The sequence below is a fragment of the Sinohyriopsis cumingii genome, unplaced genomic scaffold (assembly GCF_028554795.1).
Source record: "Sinohyriopsis cumingii isolate HCF-2022 unplaced genomic scaffold, ASM2855479v2 utg000160l, whole genome shotgun sequence".
Lineage (NCBI taxonomy): Eukaryota > Metazoa > Mollusca > Bivalvia > Unionida > Unionidae > Sinohyriopsis > Sinohyriopsis cumingii.
In genome coordinates, this window is record NW_028315873.1 from 8092986 (window position 1) to 8112254 (window position 19269).

General features: G+C 38.4%; 1 pseudogene across 1 annotated transcript; it reads right to left on the reverse strand.

The window, feature by feature from the left end:
* Positions 1-1039: 1039 nt before the first annotated feature.
* LOC149774729 (toll-like receptor 4) lies at positions 1040-18753 on the reverse strand (annotated as a pseudogene). Its single transcript, XR_016416732.1, has 2 exons — positions 18048-18753; positions 1040-6005 (listed from the first exon to the last, which is right to left on the reverse strand). The product of XR_016416732.1 is annotated as a toll-like receptor 4 (transcript).
* Between the last annotated feature and the right edge of the window lie 516 nt (positions 18754-19269).

The following is a 19269-nucleotide window of genomic DNA, read 5'->3' on the forward strand; positions in this document are numbered from 1 at the left end:
AAGCGAGCGTTAAGAAACGTTCACGTTCATTGTATTTGTTTTCATTGAAAACATGAAGCTTCATTGTACGGCGTTAGCAAAGTCATATTCATCTTATAGGGCACGTCTATTTTTCAGTGGAGATAAATACAATAACTGGGGCTGTCTGCAGGTAAAGATATGTTACCAGAGGCATCGGTGTAAGATATAGTTTTGTTGTGTTGGCTCAATACATTCTTCGGGACATGAAATAGTTTACACCCAACTAAGGAAGAATTGCGTTACCGCGCACATTAACACAAATGAGTTACACAGTATAATTGACCCGTATAGTGGCCAACATCTTCATTTCAGTTCAAATTTATATATATATATATATATATATATATATATATATATATATATATATATATATATATGTGTGTGTGTGTGTGTGTGTGTGTGTGTGTGTGTGTGTGTGTATAACTGCTTTGAAACTGGCGTTTGCAAGATTATTGCAAAGGTTCTCTACCCAGATAGGACAGACGCGAACGTCAGAGACAGAAATTGAATCTGGCAACAACGTAGATCAGTAGAAAGGCATATCACATAGTATCAGGAAATCTTCCTTGCCGATACCCACGTGACAATTGTGTGACTTTTTCATGATTCGTTCTGAGAATATACCATTCCTAACGGTATGCTAGACACAAACACACACAAATCTAAACACACATTCACACATACACACACAGACATACGCACACACACACATGCATATATATATATATATATATATATATATATATATATATATATATATCTGTGTTTGTGTGTGTGTGCACTTGTAGAAGAGGGGTGCAAGTTATTGTCAGAACGAAAGTGAATGAGAACGATGGTTTGTATTATTAACTTGTTTGACGAGATTGTAAAATGAAATGTACCTGCACCATCCTACTCTTTCCGACATCGATAGAGTAAAGAGGAAGATAGAGAGTGAAATGACAGAATACCCTAGGTCAGTCGTGCAAATATTACAAAGTCAAACTATATGGGTACATAATTAAAACAAAGACAAACGTTGCGTTTGATGCTGGCCACTTTCGTGACTTTGTATTGAACATAAATGATCTTAGTGAACCAAGTATTTGCTATGTATCTACAGCATAACCTAACTATGTGGACAAAGTCTATAGCGTAAACGTGCTAAGAAATTAAACAATGAGACATAGCATATAATACAGACATTTTTTGAGGCTGCAACCGCCGTAAACATGAATGTTATGTACTGAGCAGACTCCTCCTTAACTATGTATTTACAGCAATGTAACTTTGAACAAAACATATCAAGTAAAGGTGCTAACACATGGAACACTGAGACGAGGGTATTATAATACAACGATACTGTAGAAGCCGTATAACCTTGTAGGAGGTTACTGCGGACGCAACCGCCTAAAAACCGAATAAATGGAGAAAGTAAAATATAACAACAAAATAAAAAAATTAATATAAAAACGACAATAATAAACAAACTTCATCAACAACAATATAGCATATAACAATTATATACAAGGAGGTATGATGGGGTGGAGGTTTGGAAAAATTTTACAGAACAAAGGAAACATGTCCGGACCCTATAAGGAAATTGGCTCAACTGAAGCCGCAGTCCGTATCAGAGAGAATCCCTCCGCACGTTGCCGGAGCGAGAGTATTGCGATTGGCTAGGCAGAACACGTGATAAAAAGCTTTAAATATATTGACCTTTGACAGCGCGTTACCAGACAAATCTGGCGGGAAATTGTAGACCCAATCACACATCCCATAAATGTCCTTACGCGAGCGTAAATCGTTGTATATATATATATATATATATATATATATATATATATATATATATATATATATATATATATCTGTGTGTGTGTGTGTTTTATTGTGTGTGTGTCTATGCGTGTGTTGTGTATGTGTCTATTTGTGTGTGTATGCGAATGTGGAAATTTAATCTGGTGTTGCGCATACTGAGCTATATGTGATCCGGATCTACGCAATCCACAGAACACATTCCACGAAATCGGCTTGAAATCGCGACGAAATCGATAGAATAGGAATTCATACAATAACAGATTTTACTCTAAATATTTCACAATTTTGCCTACATATGTTACGAAGATATGCGTATTTTTCAAGCAGTCACTGCATATTGTCTGATTAATCTCTGTAGCTGATTTGCTAGACGTTACGAAATTATATTATTGTACCTGCACTGGTAATCTGACCAGGTTCGCACTTACAAATTAATTGTCTTGAAAAAGAACTCCAAAAATATTTGTTTATACCTTTTTAAACGTTTGATTGATACCAGTTACCTACTAGTTTAAAGAACAGTAATTTGATAACGTACGTGTTATGGAAAATGGATTTCTTGCACCTTCAAATATGGACTTTGTACGAACTTAGCGTTTGGTTATCAATCAGAGCAAACAATTACTATCAAGAAGCTGAAAAGTTATTAGAGTTGTGAGAATGATCCAGAGATCAAGTCGTCTCATGCAACTCTGAGCGCAAACAGTTCTTTGACATAGATGAACAATATCATCGATTATAATCTACAAATAAACACTGGAGAAATCGTGCTTGGGTTATTTTTAAGAACGATCTAATGTCATAAGCTCGAGTAAAGGGTCGATTATTCTCAGGAACGACTTATCTTTAAAGATCTTCTTTAAAAAGCACTAATACAGAAAGACAAAATATATTATCATACGCGACTATTACAATACAAATAAATATATCAACTATGCAAAGAGACGATCAATCATACCTCAATACACTGCAAACGCTCGCACACACCCAAGACAAAAACAGAGACTGCGAGAGGCGGAGATTGTGAGAGGACTGCAAACTTAGAAATCAACTTTGAACCGCATGTTATGCATAAAGCACATGAAATGGATGGGCAATGTAGTCGATCTACTATGAAAGCAATAATAGAAAAGTATGTTTACACGTATCTAAGCAAACTACTATCACGTGTATTTATCCAGGGTAATTAGCTAGTAATGGGTAATAATAATCAGCTAGTAAAATACAGGGACACGAAAAAAGTAAATTTACGGTATCTGTGTTTATGTGTGTGTGTGTGTGTGTGTCTGTGTGTCTGTGTGTATATGTGTGTGGATGTTGCATCAAGGATTACTGACTATCATTAAAACTAAACTTCTGCAAAAAAAATGTAGGCGGACATGTTCTAATTAACTGCATCGTACTCTTTCTTCTAACAATGGCAGTGAATCATTAGAGACATGATCGGTTTGTTTCCTGTAATTACGAAGAGTATCAGCAGCTAAGTTAATTACTCCCTTGCAAACTGTATTCCAAGAGGGATGAATTATTAAATGGCCTTCGTTAATCGTCCAGGTGGCTCTGGTGTATCGTGCAATTAGATGTTTGATGGTCGTAATTGCCATAGATGTGTCTGTGTGTTGCTTAATTAGAAGCACAACTTGTTTGTGTTTGGCAATGGCAACAGCACATTCTTCCTGGCTCCACTGAGACTGGAGAAATGCTGGTGTGATTACAGGGACTACTACTAGACTTTCGTCGACACATCGGTGTATTTCGTCAATGATACGCATACCAGGAACAAAGGAATCAGCTCCAGTGCACACAAGATCCTTGTTGGTTTTAATCGTTTTCTTTAGGTATTTATTTAACGAGGGCCGGATCTTTTCCTCGACGATATCATGGTCTATGGTACAGTAAACTAGAAATACAACAAATTTGAATTTTTTTAGCGCCCTTCACAATTGTTCTTTTCAGATTCCATATGTCTTTATGTCTGCGTGCCATGTTGTACCTATGACGACGTGCAATGGCAATTATGGAAACACCTAAAATAATTACCACAGATAATGCAATTGCAGTGCCAATAATGACCGGGAGCCTGCAATTATGTCTGACAGTTTGAAAGCTTTTGTAATTCAATACGATTTCATTATTGCCATATTTGCATATCATTGCTGTCCTGTTAACAATGCTGATATTTGTAGTCAAAATCCATTGTAAAAAGTCCAGTGTATCACAATCACACATGACTGGATTCTCGGAAATTTTGATGGTTAAGTATTGTGGAATAATGTCCGATCTGTCAGTGAACTGTTCATTATTTCCTGCATTGTATCCATATCTGTACCTCTCTGCTAAATCATGCCTATCGAGAAACTCAAGAAACAAAATGTTCGTCCTGGAGGTCTCATGTTTGTCTGGGGTTGGTTGGTACCTAAATATATTATCTAGTTGTTCTCCGAAGGAACTTGGCAAACATTTCAGCAGATTCTTTCTTAAGTCAATCATTTTTAAAGTCTTCATTGTGTACCACTCGATATTCAAGTGTGTGAGTTCATTGTCACTCAAATCAATGAGGCGTAGCTTGATATTTGATGAAAATATGTTTGCTGGTACTACACTAAGGGAGTTGCTACGTAAGAATAGTATCTCAAGTTCCCTGTTTCGAGAGAATATATTGACAAAATCGTCCATATTCTGCATCTTATGCAACTGGTTTTTGGACAAGTCAAGAATCTTTAAAGACGGAATGTTACCTAAAAAAGATGGCGATATGTATTCCATATTGTTACTATTTAGGTCCAGTATCTGAAATGCATGGAAATATAATTCTCCGTAGATCGTGACATTTAAGATAGTTATCTGATTATTGCTGAAATCTAGCAAAGTAAACTCTTTATTCTCACATTGGTGAACATTATAAGTTGATTTCAATGTCAAGCCAGCACTTACATCCACGATATTCTTTAAATACAGATATTTTAGTCTAGGAGGGACGTCACATGTAAATTCTATAATTTTATTATAGTTATTGTCTTCTATCACAGTACGACACCCACTAATATCTACCAGTTCCAAACTAGACGGCGGTTCAGATATCATGTGGTTCAACCCTAGCACAACTAATGAAGAATAAGAAAAGTTTATGTATCTTATGTTTAAAATAAAATCGTCAAATAAAGCAGGTTCTATAGAAAGTATGTTGGCTCTACTCATATCAAGATATGAAAGCGTCTTCTCTTGAAGAGCCTTTGAAAAATTTACTCCAAGGATAAAGTGATGAGTTCTAGTTTGGATTGCAATCAAAGATAGGTATTTGAGTTTATTCAGTTTGCCAGTCAACGCCGCTTCTACACTAGATATTTCAAGAAAAGGGTTCTCATCCAAATACAGTGCCTGAAGGTCAGGCGTATTAAGAAATACATCTGGATCAATGTAGCTGAGTTCAGTACATGAAGAAATGGACAGAACCTGTAAATGTTCTAATCCGTCAAGAAAACCACGTGGAACAAAGTTGACACCAACGAATTGAAGAATAGAAAGCTCTGATACATTTGCCCATGTTTGATTGTTGAAAAGTGCAATCGGGAAGTATCCATTCAATACATCTGTTCCAATCAGCGTAACCTTCCGTATATTCGAAGGCAAGACATGTGGAAAATCGTTCGTGTTGGCTATATTTTTGCAGAGATAGGACGTATCATCAACAGTACAAGTTACATTAGCTTCAATAGCTTTTAAAAGGACATATAAAGTAAAACACACGAACCGAACACGTCTTATTTCCATGTTCGGCTTATGAGATGAATAAATTTACTGGGGGTGGGGAGCGGCACGATCTAAATTTAAGTTCTGTGATGTAGTCTTGATTACAAAAGGATGAATCGATCGGTGGAACACACGTTTCCGTATCTTATAGTCGCCTTGCTTATATTACGTATGAATTGATTTGTGCATCACAATTTCAGTTTCACTTTCATCGGGTTGAGTCGGTTATCAAATCCATGAACCGATTGGTGGAACACATTAAGAGTTTCCATTTCAAGGCCTAACCTTGCTTATGTAATGAATGAATGGATTGGTGGAACACAAATGTGTGCTGGATAGAGTCCTCTTGGTTATCAGTAATACCGTTATTTCGCAACTTTCAATATTCTATTCGAGAAATTCCTCTTGCTTTATTGTCGATGAGTCTTCTTTGGCTACAGAAACAAAACAATGCAATCATAAACATATGTGAATACAAACATCTAAAATTCAGAGTGCATACTTTCTAAAGATCTGCAACTATTAGTTGAATTCTGCTTTGTTCGAGCTTGATTCTGAATATATGTTTTCATTGCCTTAGGTACCTACACTTGACAACATCAAATGCGTTATAGATGGTGACCAAAGATCATCTAGAGTAAAGGCAATGATTCAACACAGAAATTGCATTAAAAGAGCCAAAGGAAGGAAAGTTTTGAGTGAATGTCAGAATTAAACACATAATGAAACACAATACATTCATTAAAGGATGCAAAGGACAGAATGTTTTGAGTGCATTTAATGATTAAAAACACAGCAAATGTATTAAAAGTGGCAAAGGAAGGGCCATTTTGAGTTCCTGTTATGATTAAGCACAACAAATTCACTAAAGGATGAAAAGGTGGGCACGTTTTGAGTGCATGTAATCATCCAAAACTGCAAATGTATTAAAAGTGGCGATTAACGGACCATTCTGAATGATTGTAATGACCAAATACAGCAATTGCACTAAAAAAAGGCCAAGGTAAATCCATTTTGAGTGCATATAATTATAAACCACATCATATTTAATAAAAGACATGTGGGAAGGACCATTTTGAGTGCACACGAAAGATTAAACATAGAAACATAGCAACTGCACTGAAAGAGGCCAAGGAATGACCATTCTGAGTGCATGTAATAATAATTGCAAATGCATTAATATAGGCGGAGGAATGACCTTGAGTCAACAGTGGCGTTATGATTTGCTTCAATGAATAGACTGAACTACATAGATTCGTTAGACAAACAATTATCCAGCGGGAGGTTATACACGAAGCACAACGAACACCAAACAGCTGAACACTTTGATATGATATTTACAATGCACAAATCTTTGTATTACCTGTTAATCCCAAGGTAAGGAGATTGTATACTCTCCCTAGACCACCCGAATAATAAAATAGTGAAATCCAGAAAGGCCGTGAAAACTTGGTGAAACTCAGTTTAACTTATCCGTTGAATCCTTTTATGTATGTATGTATGTATGTATGTATGTATGTATGTATGCATGCATTAATGGATGAATGGATGAATGGAGGGAGAGGTAGGAGGGAGGGAAGGATGGAGGAGGGATGAATACATGCATGCATGCATGAAAAACGTAGGCGCACCTTTTGAATCCAAGTAAAGACGAGGTTGCTTACTCCTGTCATCGGCAATTATTGTGTTCAATTAATATACATTGCACTGTTAGTTGCATGGTACTCTGCGATTATGTGGTTCCTATTTACCTTTCTCATAATCTTTGCAATTAAATGCACCTCAGATCAGTCAAAGCTTTTTTCGTGTGAAAATCAGCAGAGAAAGAGAATCTACTCCGACAAAAAATTCATGGAATAATATTGCCACACTGCTAGTTCATAGAGAATATAGACAACCTATCTAAATTACTAGACCAAATAATTTGCCCGATCAAATCTGATGCAAAGGATACGCGTTCAACCGCAATATTGATTAAAATAGGCCATACGAAAATCTTCATATACTCAGAGATAATTCCGATATATCGAGAGAAAAGGCTTTTCATTCTAGTTGTAGTCACCTAGTACATACATCATTATAAATTGGTAGGCTATAGAAATTACCAGAGGGTGCAAATACTTTAGCTAGCAAATGTGAACGTCTATTTATTTTTGTTCTATCTGGAATTTAAATAAGTGAACATAGATAATTTGGAAACAAATTTTGTTCGTTACCCCAGTGAATTATATTTGGAATTGAATGATTGTGTCATATCAGTGGAAGGCTTTTTTCGAACTGTCATAATATATTTAGTCAGACTTGTATGTTCCATAGTACATAAGTCCACACATGTGAAGGGAGCTACTTTAAGACAGCCATGCCCTCAAAATGATGAATAATTACAGGCATTCAGTCTCAATAAAAATGGCTACAACTAATGCTTCGATAACTTAATAAAGTATACGAATGATTTATTTCAGACCATACATTTACCTTAAAATATGAACATAAATATATTTCACCTAATCGTATGTGTCTCATTTTCACTGATTTAAAGACTAACGCTTTACAAATTGGAATCGTTGGCGTTTGTTTATATCATGAAATTTTACAGATAGCCTATATCCTGTTTCCTCGGCTGTACTTGTGACAGTTTTTGACTCATCGCACCTGTGATAACTTTACACATCAGTACTAATTCCGTTTCCGTAGTAAAAAGATTTTTTTAAAAACATGATATTAAAATTTAATAAATCAAAATTTCTGAGTACTCATGATGAAACCTATATTGAGCATAATCGATGCATTCTGGATGACTGCGTCTGTGCAAAGGAAACCATATTAACCGCTACTTTCCTCTAGATCTACGTATGTCAGAAATATATGCTTTCAAATCCACACCAAAGAGTCAGATCATAGTTACAATAATCAGCCTTCCAAACTCAACTAGGTTACGTTAAGCAGCCCGTCACTGGTCTGAAATTGCTGGGTAACAAGTATTTTTCGTTAGCCTTTTAAGTCGGGCAGAATAGTTGTTGCTGTGCAACGAATGTTCAGTTGAGAACGTCGGAACTCGAGTTAACTGCCGTTATCACCCTATCGGCACTATGTTTCTTCTAATTTATTATCCAAGTTATTCATTCTTAAAAAATGTATATTTATTCGGCAAGCGAGAAAAGAAATGACGTCAGCAATCATTCAATAGATCTGTACAAGTTCCCCTCACTTTTGAGACAAAGAATCACATTGGACGTTTAATTCTGAAAGATTTTTCATCTGGGAGATAACAAATCTCAATCTAAAAATTAACTCTGAAAATTTTATTTTACTGGTCTGGTCCTCTTTGCATCGTACGTCAGTTCTTCATGAATATGATTTGACATAAACATTTTTATAAACACCAAATTGCAATAGGAAATGTCTGTGGGACACCAGCCAAATATTTTTATATTTCATACAGCCTAATAAAGGTGTATCACAGGCGTTCAAAAAGAATGACTGGTAAACCACACTATAAACCGCATGCAATAAATAAATACGTTCCAGAAGCGTTAAGATTTTACATTGAGGTTGATAAAAAACTATTTGCATGATAAACATAAAATTCGGCCAGTTGCAATTTGAAATTCAGTCCTCTTAGTAGTGTAGTGGGTACGATTAGCGTCAATTGAAAATCCAGTGTAAAAGGTGTCGCGGCACTATGGCATCAAAATTTATAGCGTCAATGGGAATTAGCATGACAAGACCCCTTGGGCCTATATAGCGCCAAGTACGTTAAAAAATGCACCCTGGGCCTGTAGAGCGTCAAGGGAAATTGAGCATGGGAGATGGAGATAACACATACAAGAGACAAAAAACTGATACAACATTTTCAAAAGAAAAATTGGGGGGGTGGTAGGCAAGAAAGTCAATTGAGGGGCCCTGAAAAGGGTCTTTAGGTTTTTCTGCTTCTTCTTCTTCTTTCTCCAGTTCTTCAGCCATCTTTTAATATTTCCTAATATTACTTTCTTCTTTATCTCCGACTCTACTATTCAGTCAGGATGGCCTATGGCTCTGAATTTCTTCTGCATCCTTATCCAGTTCTTATTCAGTTTCTCAAAGTTTTCTTTTGTCTTTCTATTCTCTTTTTCTTTCCTTTCTTTTGACCACTTTTCTTTTATCTTCGTTACCTCTTGGGTCAGCACTGTTCTCATCAGTTCCTCGGCCTTTATGATTTGGTCTAATCCCCACTTCACAAATGACCACTCACTCCATTCCATGATATCTTCTAGGAAGCATCTGACTCTCGTGACATTATCCAGGGCTTCCTTCAAGCTACCTACTCTCACATAGGGAGGGTTAATAAATCTTCTTAATTTTTGTACTTCCTCTTCTATCATGCCCTGTCGAAAATCCACGGCTAATTTGAGACTGGTCACTTGTCTGGTCACAAAATCTTTTGTAACTGGATAGCATTTCCACTACGTATGTCCCATCCACTCTCCAGTACCAACAGTCCTTTAGTGTGCTGAACAGTTGTATGTTCATGTTCTTTTCGCTTATTCCGTAGAATGGCGCGAACGACGAACTCTCTGAGTTTTTATCTGTAAAGTACGGACGTGAAGGAAAACATCTCTTTTCATATTATCTTCTATCCACACGAACGTAATGAGACAAAACAAAACAAAGCAACATAACCATAATCTACTATCCACACACGAAGAAGCAGAAACAAACCCCATAATATACTGCCCACACACGGGGAGAAGCAAACTCAAACTATCCACAGACGCCAAACATCAAAAACATAACCATAATATGCTATCCACACATGCGAAGGAGCAAAAGCAAACCAACACTATACTATCCACACAAGAAGAGAAGCAGAAACAAACCGCATAATAACTATCCACACACGGGGAGAAGCAAAACCAGACCAAAATATACTATCCACACACTGAAAGCAGCAAAAATTACAACCAAAATATACAATCCACACACGGGAAGCAGCAAAAACATGACCATGATATACTATCCACACACGCGAATGAGCAAAATCAAACCGAAACTATATAATCCACACACGGGGAGAAGCAGAAACAAATTCCATAATCTACTATCCACACACGGGGATAAGAAAATCAAACCCCAAATCTACTATCCACAAACTGGGAGGAGCAACAACAAAAAACATAACCATAATCTACTATCCTCACACGCGAAAAAGCAAAATTAAACCGAAACTATAATATTTTCACACGTCGAGAAGCAGAAACAAATCCAATAATCTACTATCCACACAAACGTAAGTGTGTGTTTACAAACCCTAATAATACATTATCCACACAAACGTAATGAGACAAAAAAAAACACAACCATAATCTACAATCCTCACACACAAAGTAGCAAAATCAAAACAAACTATACTATCCTCACACGCCGAGAAGCAGAAACAAACCCCAATAATCTACTATCCACACAAACGTACGTATGTGTTTACAAACCCTAAAATTATTCTATCCACACAAACGTACATGAGCGCTTACAATCACAAACACACACAGACACACATACAAATACACACTTAATATCATTAGTAAAGGAGTGAGTGTTTATAATCAAACTAATCCACACTCATACGATTGACAAATTAAATAGTTTCTCTTTTCTAGAGTTTTGTTTAGCCCTGAAAAGTGCTGTTTTTCTGGAACTCCAGAGATACCTGGCTAATGGTTGCACCTTCTGTGTCTGGCACCACAGACACAACGTCGATACCAATCCCATTCCCAATTAATTATTCTCCTTGGGAGTGCTGAGGGAGGTTGACTTGCTTCAGAATTCCAGTCTTCACTCTCTGGGACCCTGAAGACTTCCCTCTGTCTGTGCCGGATGCGTGGATGTTGTTGTGGTTGAGGCCTCGTTGTACTTTCCAAACGTACCTCTACTGGCCTTTGTACCGGTGGAAGAGGTTGTGTCTGTGCCTGTGGTGCAGCTACTGGCTGTGGAGGTGCCCTAATCATAGGCTTCACCTTATATGTAGGTCTCATCATTGGGTGACACCTGATCTCTCTCTTCTTTTTGTCCTCTTCGTTCTTCTTCTTTTCCTTCTCCTCCTCTTCCGTTTTGGCTTTCTCTACTATGGACTCCGCTGCCAGTACATCCAGGATGCGCCTGGAATATTCCAGGTGCATCTGGAGGTCCAAAATTTTCGCTGGTCAGCTACTCTTTTTTTTTTTGGTGCTATTAACTAATCAACAGGAGTAGCCAGACTGACGAGCTTTTCCGTATATATATCTAAAGCATGGACGTGAAGGAAAACAAAACCTCTATATTGTTCCTGCTGCTATTGATGTCGCTGCTCTCTTTGCTGATTCTGAAGTCTTGTTTCTTCTTGATTTCCTCTCTGAAGAGCCCTTCTATCAGGTCTTCAGCGACTTTCAACTTTCTAATATTGTCAATCTCTTCAGGTCTCGGTATCAGACTTGTCATGACCCTTTGCAAATTCACGTAGGCTTCGTTCAGCTTGGCTAGTCTTCAGCACATCTTCGTCGGAGGATGAGTCAGTAATGGCTGATCAGACTGGAGACTGCCCCGATTTTTATGGTAAAAGCGCGGACGCGAATGAAAACATTCCTACACGGTTATACTTCGGAATGCTAAATTAGTATAATGGGAGAGATAGGAGAAAATCAAGGAGCATGGGTCATGATTCCTATGGCAATAAACAAACCAAAAATGCATCTTTTTCAAAACACAACAGTTTTATTCAAATAACTTACCACTAAAAATCAACAATCTTTTTGACATTAACCATTTAATCAACTAACACATATTTGTTGTTCAACTAACTATCAATTTTGGACATGGTTGACAATGTTGTGAATGAAATTGAGATTTCCGCTGTTGGATGTCATTGGGCCATTGATGCACACTACGTTTCCTAGCTGAAAACAAAAGATAATCATAATGGTCATAAAAACAACCATCTACTTTCCTGTCGTTTCTAGAATAATGACAAACAAAATAAGTCACTAACTGTTCTAAAGAATATCCCAGACTGCCATAATGTTGAAAATACGCACAATATTGTCCACACAGCAATGAATCTGTGCCATGGAATTTCACATTATTGAATCGTATTGTCTGAGCATTTCTTCTCATAAAGTCAATGATATCGTATTCCAAAGGAGGCAATCCATACGAATCGAAATACTCCACACATCCTTCTTGAGGAAAGCAGATAGCTACCCAGTGGGTTCCTGGGAGGTGACTGTCGTCCGTGTTGATGACAGGCTTGATGGTCTTGAGGTTAGCGATGAGGAATTTCATCTTTTGCACACACGACAGGATTCCAAGAAGCAGTGTTTGAACTGTGGTTCAAAAGGTAATAAAGTTCCCAGGTATCCATTTTTCGGTGTTTTTTTTTTGTTTTTTTTCCTTCACAGGTAATGATAAGTGATCAATTCAATCCGGACTTTCTCTTGGAAAATGTCTGACAAGTAAACGGGTATTTGCTCCGACTTCGTACACTGGTCCAAGAGAGTTTCGATGCGACGGATCTCCAGAGGTGTTAATGGAGGACAAGAATGTTCATGCAAGCCTTTATACCACTGACGATACAAGTCTTCTTCCGAGATGAGACTCCAAGCTTTTCCAGGTACTTGTCCAATTTTTCTTCTTGACTCAGCATCAGACATGTATCGTGTTGAATTTGACTGGGATGATCGTTTCGACATCCATAGCAATCTTTCTTGATCAATTACTTATTTGTTTCTGACATGAGTGTAGCAAAACAGTTTACTAAATGTACTTCTTTTTCCGGCCATCTGGACTTCATCATTATGACTTCTTCGTTTTTGTCTTGGTATTCTCCTTTCACGGTCTTTTCACATTCCATGTCTAAAGTTTCTCCACTAGATAAAGAGGAATAACAGTCTTCCATGGCTTCTAATAGTCTAGAATGACTTCTCTCAAACTGTTGATTTCTATCGTATTACTTTTCTGCATACAGGATGACGTTCATTGTTATCTGGCGGTATTGGTTTCGCAAACTGAAGTTCCATACGAATCTGACCGGATTTTATAGGGTGGAAAGGAAATGTCCCTCGTCGCTGCCTTGATCTGGAGTGAAATCAAAAGCCCACAACGCATAGCCTCATGCATAATCCTCGTACGTAATGCCGTCACTGGTGTTGGTCCCTAACTGTCCGGTGGCTTCGTACAGGTAAAAGCATAATTTCAAATAATTCCTGTCAAACTTAGACTCGAAGGGTCGGGTACACAGTGTCTCGCCATCGCGACTGACTTCGATTTTGCTACGTTGTAATGTTGAAACTGGAAAGGGTTTTCGTTGTGAAGTCCATTGAAGGCTGAATTCTTGACGATGCCAAGGATCAGACGTTTTGGTAATTGTCCTTGGAACAAATGATCTTCGATCATGGATCGCTGTTCAGCAGGAATAGTGAACGTTTTCACTTCCAATCTTCGTATTAGATACTTGTCGGTCGTTCTTCTCAAAGTGTGACTGATGTCATTTCCCACTTTAGATAACACTTCACACGACGCAGGTAGAGCCTGGCTACTTGGGTTATAGTTTTGTATTCGTCAGCGTTGGCCATCAAATGGAAAGCAGCACTGCTACGATTCAGTCTTAGGCGGATAACCACTCCGTTCAGCAAATACGTTTATTGTAACCACATGTTCAAATGCAAACATCCAACAGTTTTAAACTACGCCCTTGCAGACGTTTTTAAGACGGTCATTAAAGCTCACATTGTGAGGATCGTCATCTGCTTTGAGGACTGTGTCGCTAAACGTGTTTTCACCCGCTGTGTCAGGTTTCCATACCACGCAGGCATCCAGATGAATATTCTTGGCTTCTTTTCCGTACGCTAAATATATTTTCCAGGTACGCTCGATAAGGGTAAGTATCCATGCTACTCCTGACCAGTTTGTTATTCAAGTACAAGTCCACTACGCTGAACAAGGAATGCATGAAATTGTTGACAGGAGCTCTCTAGCATCGGCTCCTGTATTAGTGTTGTCCGTTTTGGTCACTTTTACTTTCAAGTACAGGTAACCGCTATTCAGATCAATGTAATCTTCGGGCTGACCTTTGATATCAAACTCGATGGGAGCTGAATCCGTCAAAGAGGAGACGGGATGAAATTCTCCAAAATTTACCACTCGACTTGTGCGATAATTGAGAGTCAATCCTTTTACTTTGCACTCCGTGTGCACTTTTCCTTATTTGTCCCAGGATTCGAAGCCGTAATTTGTATGACCGCCACCAGCAAAACTTAAAATCTTCTCGTCGGAGTGCTAGTCTGTCCGGGCTCCTAAACGGTCTCCTTCGATGTGAGGGTGATATTGGTCCGGGCGATCAATGTAAATGCAACTGTCCGTGTCAAAATACAGGACGCGATCCCCTAACAGTTCTAAAGCTTTGTACAATTTTAAGCGAGAATGGGCTGTCACGTAAGCCACAATGATGACTTTTCCAAATTCGTCGGCTTGTAAAAACTCCAGATCTTCTTCGTAATTGATTAAAATCAAATCCTCACGAACGACGTCCACGTGTTTCATGTATTTGGTTTTTTCGTGAATCATCTGGAAGTAGCGGGAAGGTTCTGTCAAATATTCCGTCGTGGGTAAACACGGTCGTTTTGCCATTTTGCCCTACAAACAATTTAACATCACTTTGACAAACGATCGCCTGCCATCGTTTTTCTCGATATGGTCTAAAGTGATGCCTTCTTGTTCCCAGTATTTATCTTTGAATGTATTTTGGTCTTCGGGAGTGTGACACCAGGACGGATAGCCACTGGCTTCTTGTTTCAGTTTTAAAAAGGCATTCATGTAGTCCGCGAAAATGACTTTTTGATTTGGGTCGCCATTGTAGCACTGTTGTGTTTTGTAAAAGTGGTAAATTTCGTACACTTCTAGCAGTTGGTATCCTATGTCCAGAACTTTAAACAATTCCACGCTAACCCACGTCCCCGTCAAGGCTCGTTTTGCCTGGGTGTGCTAACAAGGCTGGTCTTGGCACAAGTACGGCACAAGGGAAACATCAGTTTGCCTTGACAATAGTGAGGTAACACGGGATGGTACAAGTCAGTGGGAGGCAAGACTTTACATTTAATCAAGCGTTCGTAATGTCGAATGGGGTCTAGGTCGATGTGTTGTGTAAGCAATTGTGGGTGCCCTACAGTAAAGTGACACTTAGTCAACACGTAGGGATACAGCGAGCACACGTCCAAGTATTTAATTTCTGCTCCTTTCTCTTCGTCAGTGTGGAACAGCAAACAAGTGGCATTTGTCCTTCCTCCGTACAAAATGTCACTCGGGTTCAGGGATTCCATCAACATGTAACTTTCTACGATGCGTTTAAACTCGGGATCTGTTTTCAAACGTTGATGGTACTCGTGTTCCTATATTTCCACTACTTGGTATCCTTGTTGTTCTAACTTCAATCGTCGCCGAGAAGTGGCCTGGTACAAGTCTTCCAAGGTCCGTTGTAAAAACTGATTCTTAGTGCCATTTTCAGGGTAACAAACGGGACATCCTTGAAATAAGCAACCGTTAACTCGTACACGATCTTGGGGTTTTCTAAGTCCCAGCCATCCACCGAATAAGTTCCGACGGTCTCTCCGCCCCATTCGTTGCAGGTATGCTGAATCCATTTGTCTTCCTTTTCGCACAAGTAATGCAACCAGCGTAGGGCTTTGACCAAATATAGACGTTTGACAAAGCTGGTTGTTTGAGGACTGAAGGCAGCCAGGGATTTTTAAGGCATGAATCTTTGTATGTCCACTAAGGAACAGGCTTTGGCAATGGTGCACACTTCTTTCAACGGATCGACCCCTACGTGTTCCATGAACAGTTCTCGAAATTTTCCACAGCAACGCCGTAAAATGTCCACGTCGGAACGTCAATACTTTAACATTTCTTCCTGAAAGTCGAAAGGGTCAGAGGAATGGGTCTGGTACCAAGCGTAGAAAGCTTTTCGTTCAGCGGTACGCATGTTGTTCGGGTCGTAGTCTTTAGCCTGAGGCAAACGGGGTAGAACAGCATGTTGAATGGCTTCGGTATTGAATAAGTGAGGAAAATAACCATTAGCCATTTCTATCATTCCAAAGGTTTTAGGCATTCGACTCAAAGACATGGCCAAGTAACTCATCGAATCTTTAAACTGTACTTCTCCCACTTGCATGGAAATGATTTTGGCTCCGTACAAAGTGTCGTTAGGACGTTCGGTGCGTTGTTCCGTATATTATCTATAAAAAAAAACTGTCCATCGTATTCGGAGAAATTGTGGGCCATCACCGTGGTATGACGATGACAATCTCCGTAACGTTCGATGTCCTCTTGGCTCCACGTCTCGTCGATCGGCTGTAAGATCCATCGGGCAAAATTGGCTAGCGTGTTCGGTCCCAGAATATTTTTTCACGTCCTGCAGCATGTGGACCGACGTAGAATGTTCTATTCCCGTATCTTCAATGCTGTTCCGTACGGACTTACCCATGTATGTCAGGACAAGGCTGTTTAAAGAGTGATCTACTGACCAGAAGTCAGACAAACTTTGAGGCAAAGAAGAAGACCATTGCCATGTCCTCTGTGTTAACGGAAGGATGTTAACATAAAGCCAAAGACCCTTTTCAGGGCCCCTCATTGAACTTGAAAAGAAATGACTTTCTTGCCTAACCCTAAAAATTATTTTGTTTAAATGTGGTATCAGTGTTAGTCTCTTGTCTCTTGTCTGTGTTATGTCCATCTCCCATGTTCAATTTCCCTTGACTCCAGAGTGCATGATCCGCTTTTGCATGTTAAAGTCCCTTTGACGCTAGGGTGGTCCCATTCACTACTTATGTACATACTATTTCCGGATAAAATCATATGATGCCCCAGTTCTACACATTACTATATGCATATTAGCGATATGACTCAAATTGTTAAAGCTTCTTTAAAATAAAAATAAAAGTGTGAAAAGCGCAAACACACATATAACATGTTTGGGTTGTGTAGTTACTAAATCAGACTGGCAATGATCTGACCAGTGGGTTTGCTAGAAACTTGACAAACGCGTAGCAGCAGAACACTGAAACACTCTCAAAGTAGTAGCTTCATCAGACATTCAATACTGGCGTCCCTGAAAACACTCTCAAAGTAGTAACGTCATCACACATTCAATATTATCTGCATGAAAACTATCAAATAATAGCTTCATCACGCATCCACTTTTATCATCATGAACACCCTCTCAAAGTAGTAGTTTCATCACACATTCAATATTATCGTCTCTGAAAACACTCAGAGTTGCTAGGATGACTAGTCTCTTCACAATAGCTTTCCACAACGAACACCATCTTTAAATAGTTAGAATCGATCACTCTCTCAATGACGCGATTGTTTTTATTATATTTGATCTACACTATATATATATATGTGTGTTTGTGTATGTGTGTGTGTGTGACAATCTTATGTAGTGTTATGCGATTCATTACAATAATGCTTACCTTGTTCACATTTGTGGCAATTAAGTGCAACTCGGACGAGTCAAAGTTGTTTTCAAACGAAACCCAACGAGGACGAAGAATCGCTGTTCGGAAAGATTATATATCAGCTTCTACAAACTGTTACTGAGATTATGACGAAGGAAGGTTTATGTGTTCTGCATAGAAAACACAGAATCGAAACCCAAATAAGTTACTAGTCCCAATAATGTACCACATCGATATTTGATACACACTCAAGCAAAAGTGTCAAATAAATAATCAACTATCTAAACCTCATTATGTTATCAGGAAGTTCCAGTGCATTGCGATCAGCTGTCATTCCTTTCAGCTCTTATCAATGAATAGGTGGTCAATTGAAACATAGCACTAAAATCACCAGAGCGCGGAGATGCATAATCTACCAAATATGAACCTGAGTGATATGTTGGTTGTATAAGGAAGTTTAAATAGGTAAACCAAGGTAAAACGGGTAATTATTACAGAATTATGTTCATTTACAAGGCGAAATATTGGAAAAGGGAAGGGGTTTATCCCCTCAGAACGTGGCTTATTTTAAGTGTGCGTTATAATATGTTTATTTCTGATTGACATGCACCATTCGCACATTCTTCTAATAACATGTGCATGGAACAATTTTGACTCTCGTCCTTAAAAAAAAAAAAAGAATATTTACCTGTATTTAGTCTCAGCACAACTAAGCTATATATAAATGAAGTGACTACACATAGATGGAAGCAAAAGGTCCTAAACTATTATTGTTAGATATCGACAAGTAAAATGGCTCTTTCTCATGTCTTGCAGGGAGATTAGTTATCTCGACTGGTATAGCTTCAAACTTACAACCGAACGTATACAGGTTACCCTAACCCTAACCATGCCAGACAATAATGTGTCAATGGTGAAATTAAAACAAGCAAATATTGATGCTTTGCACTGGGCATGTCCCCTCTTTTGAATGAGTCCACACTTATCCCATATTTACCAAAATTGTGTTTTTGCTCCAAATAGTATAGAAGCACTTAGCAATTCCAATGTAATAATTTAAATCTATAATTCCCTTCAGAGTGATCATAAACCAAGATTTAGCTATATGTACAAATACCCACTTAACCAACGACGCCACTGATTCTTCTGACATTAGCATAAAGTGAGTGCTTTCCTACGAAACTGTAACAAGATAACCGGGTGGGATATTTCGGATTAACAACAGAACACGTTTTGA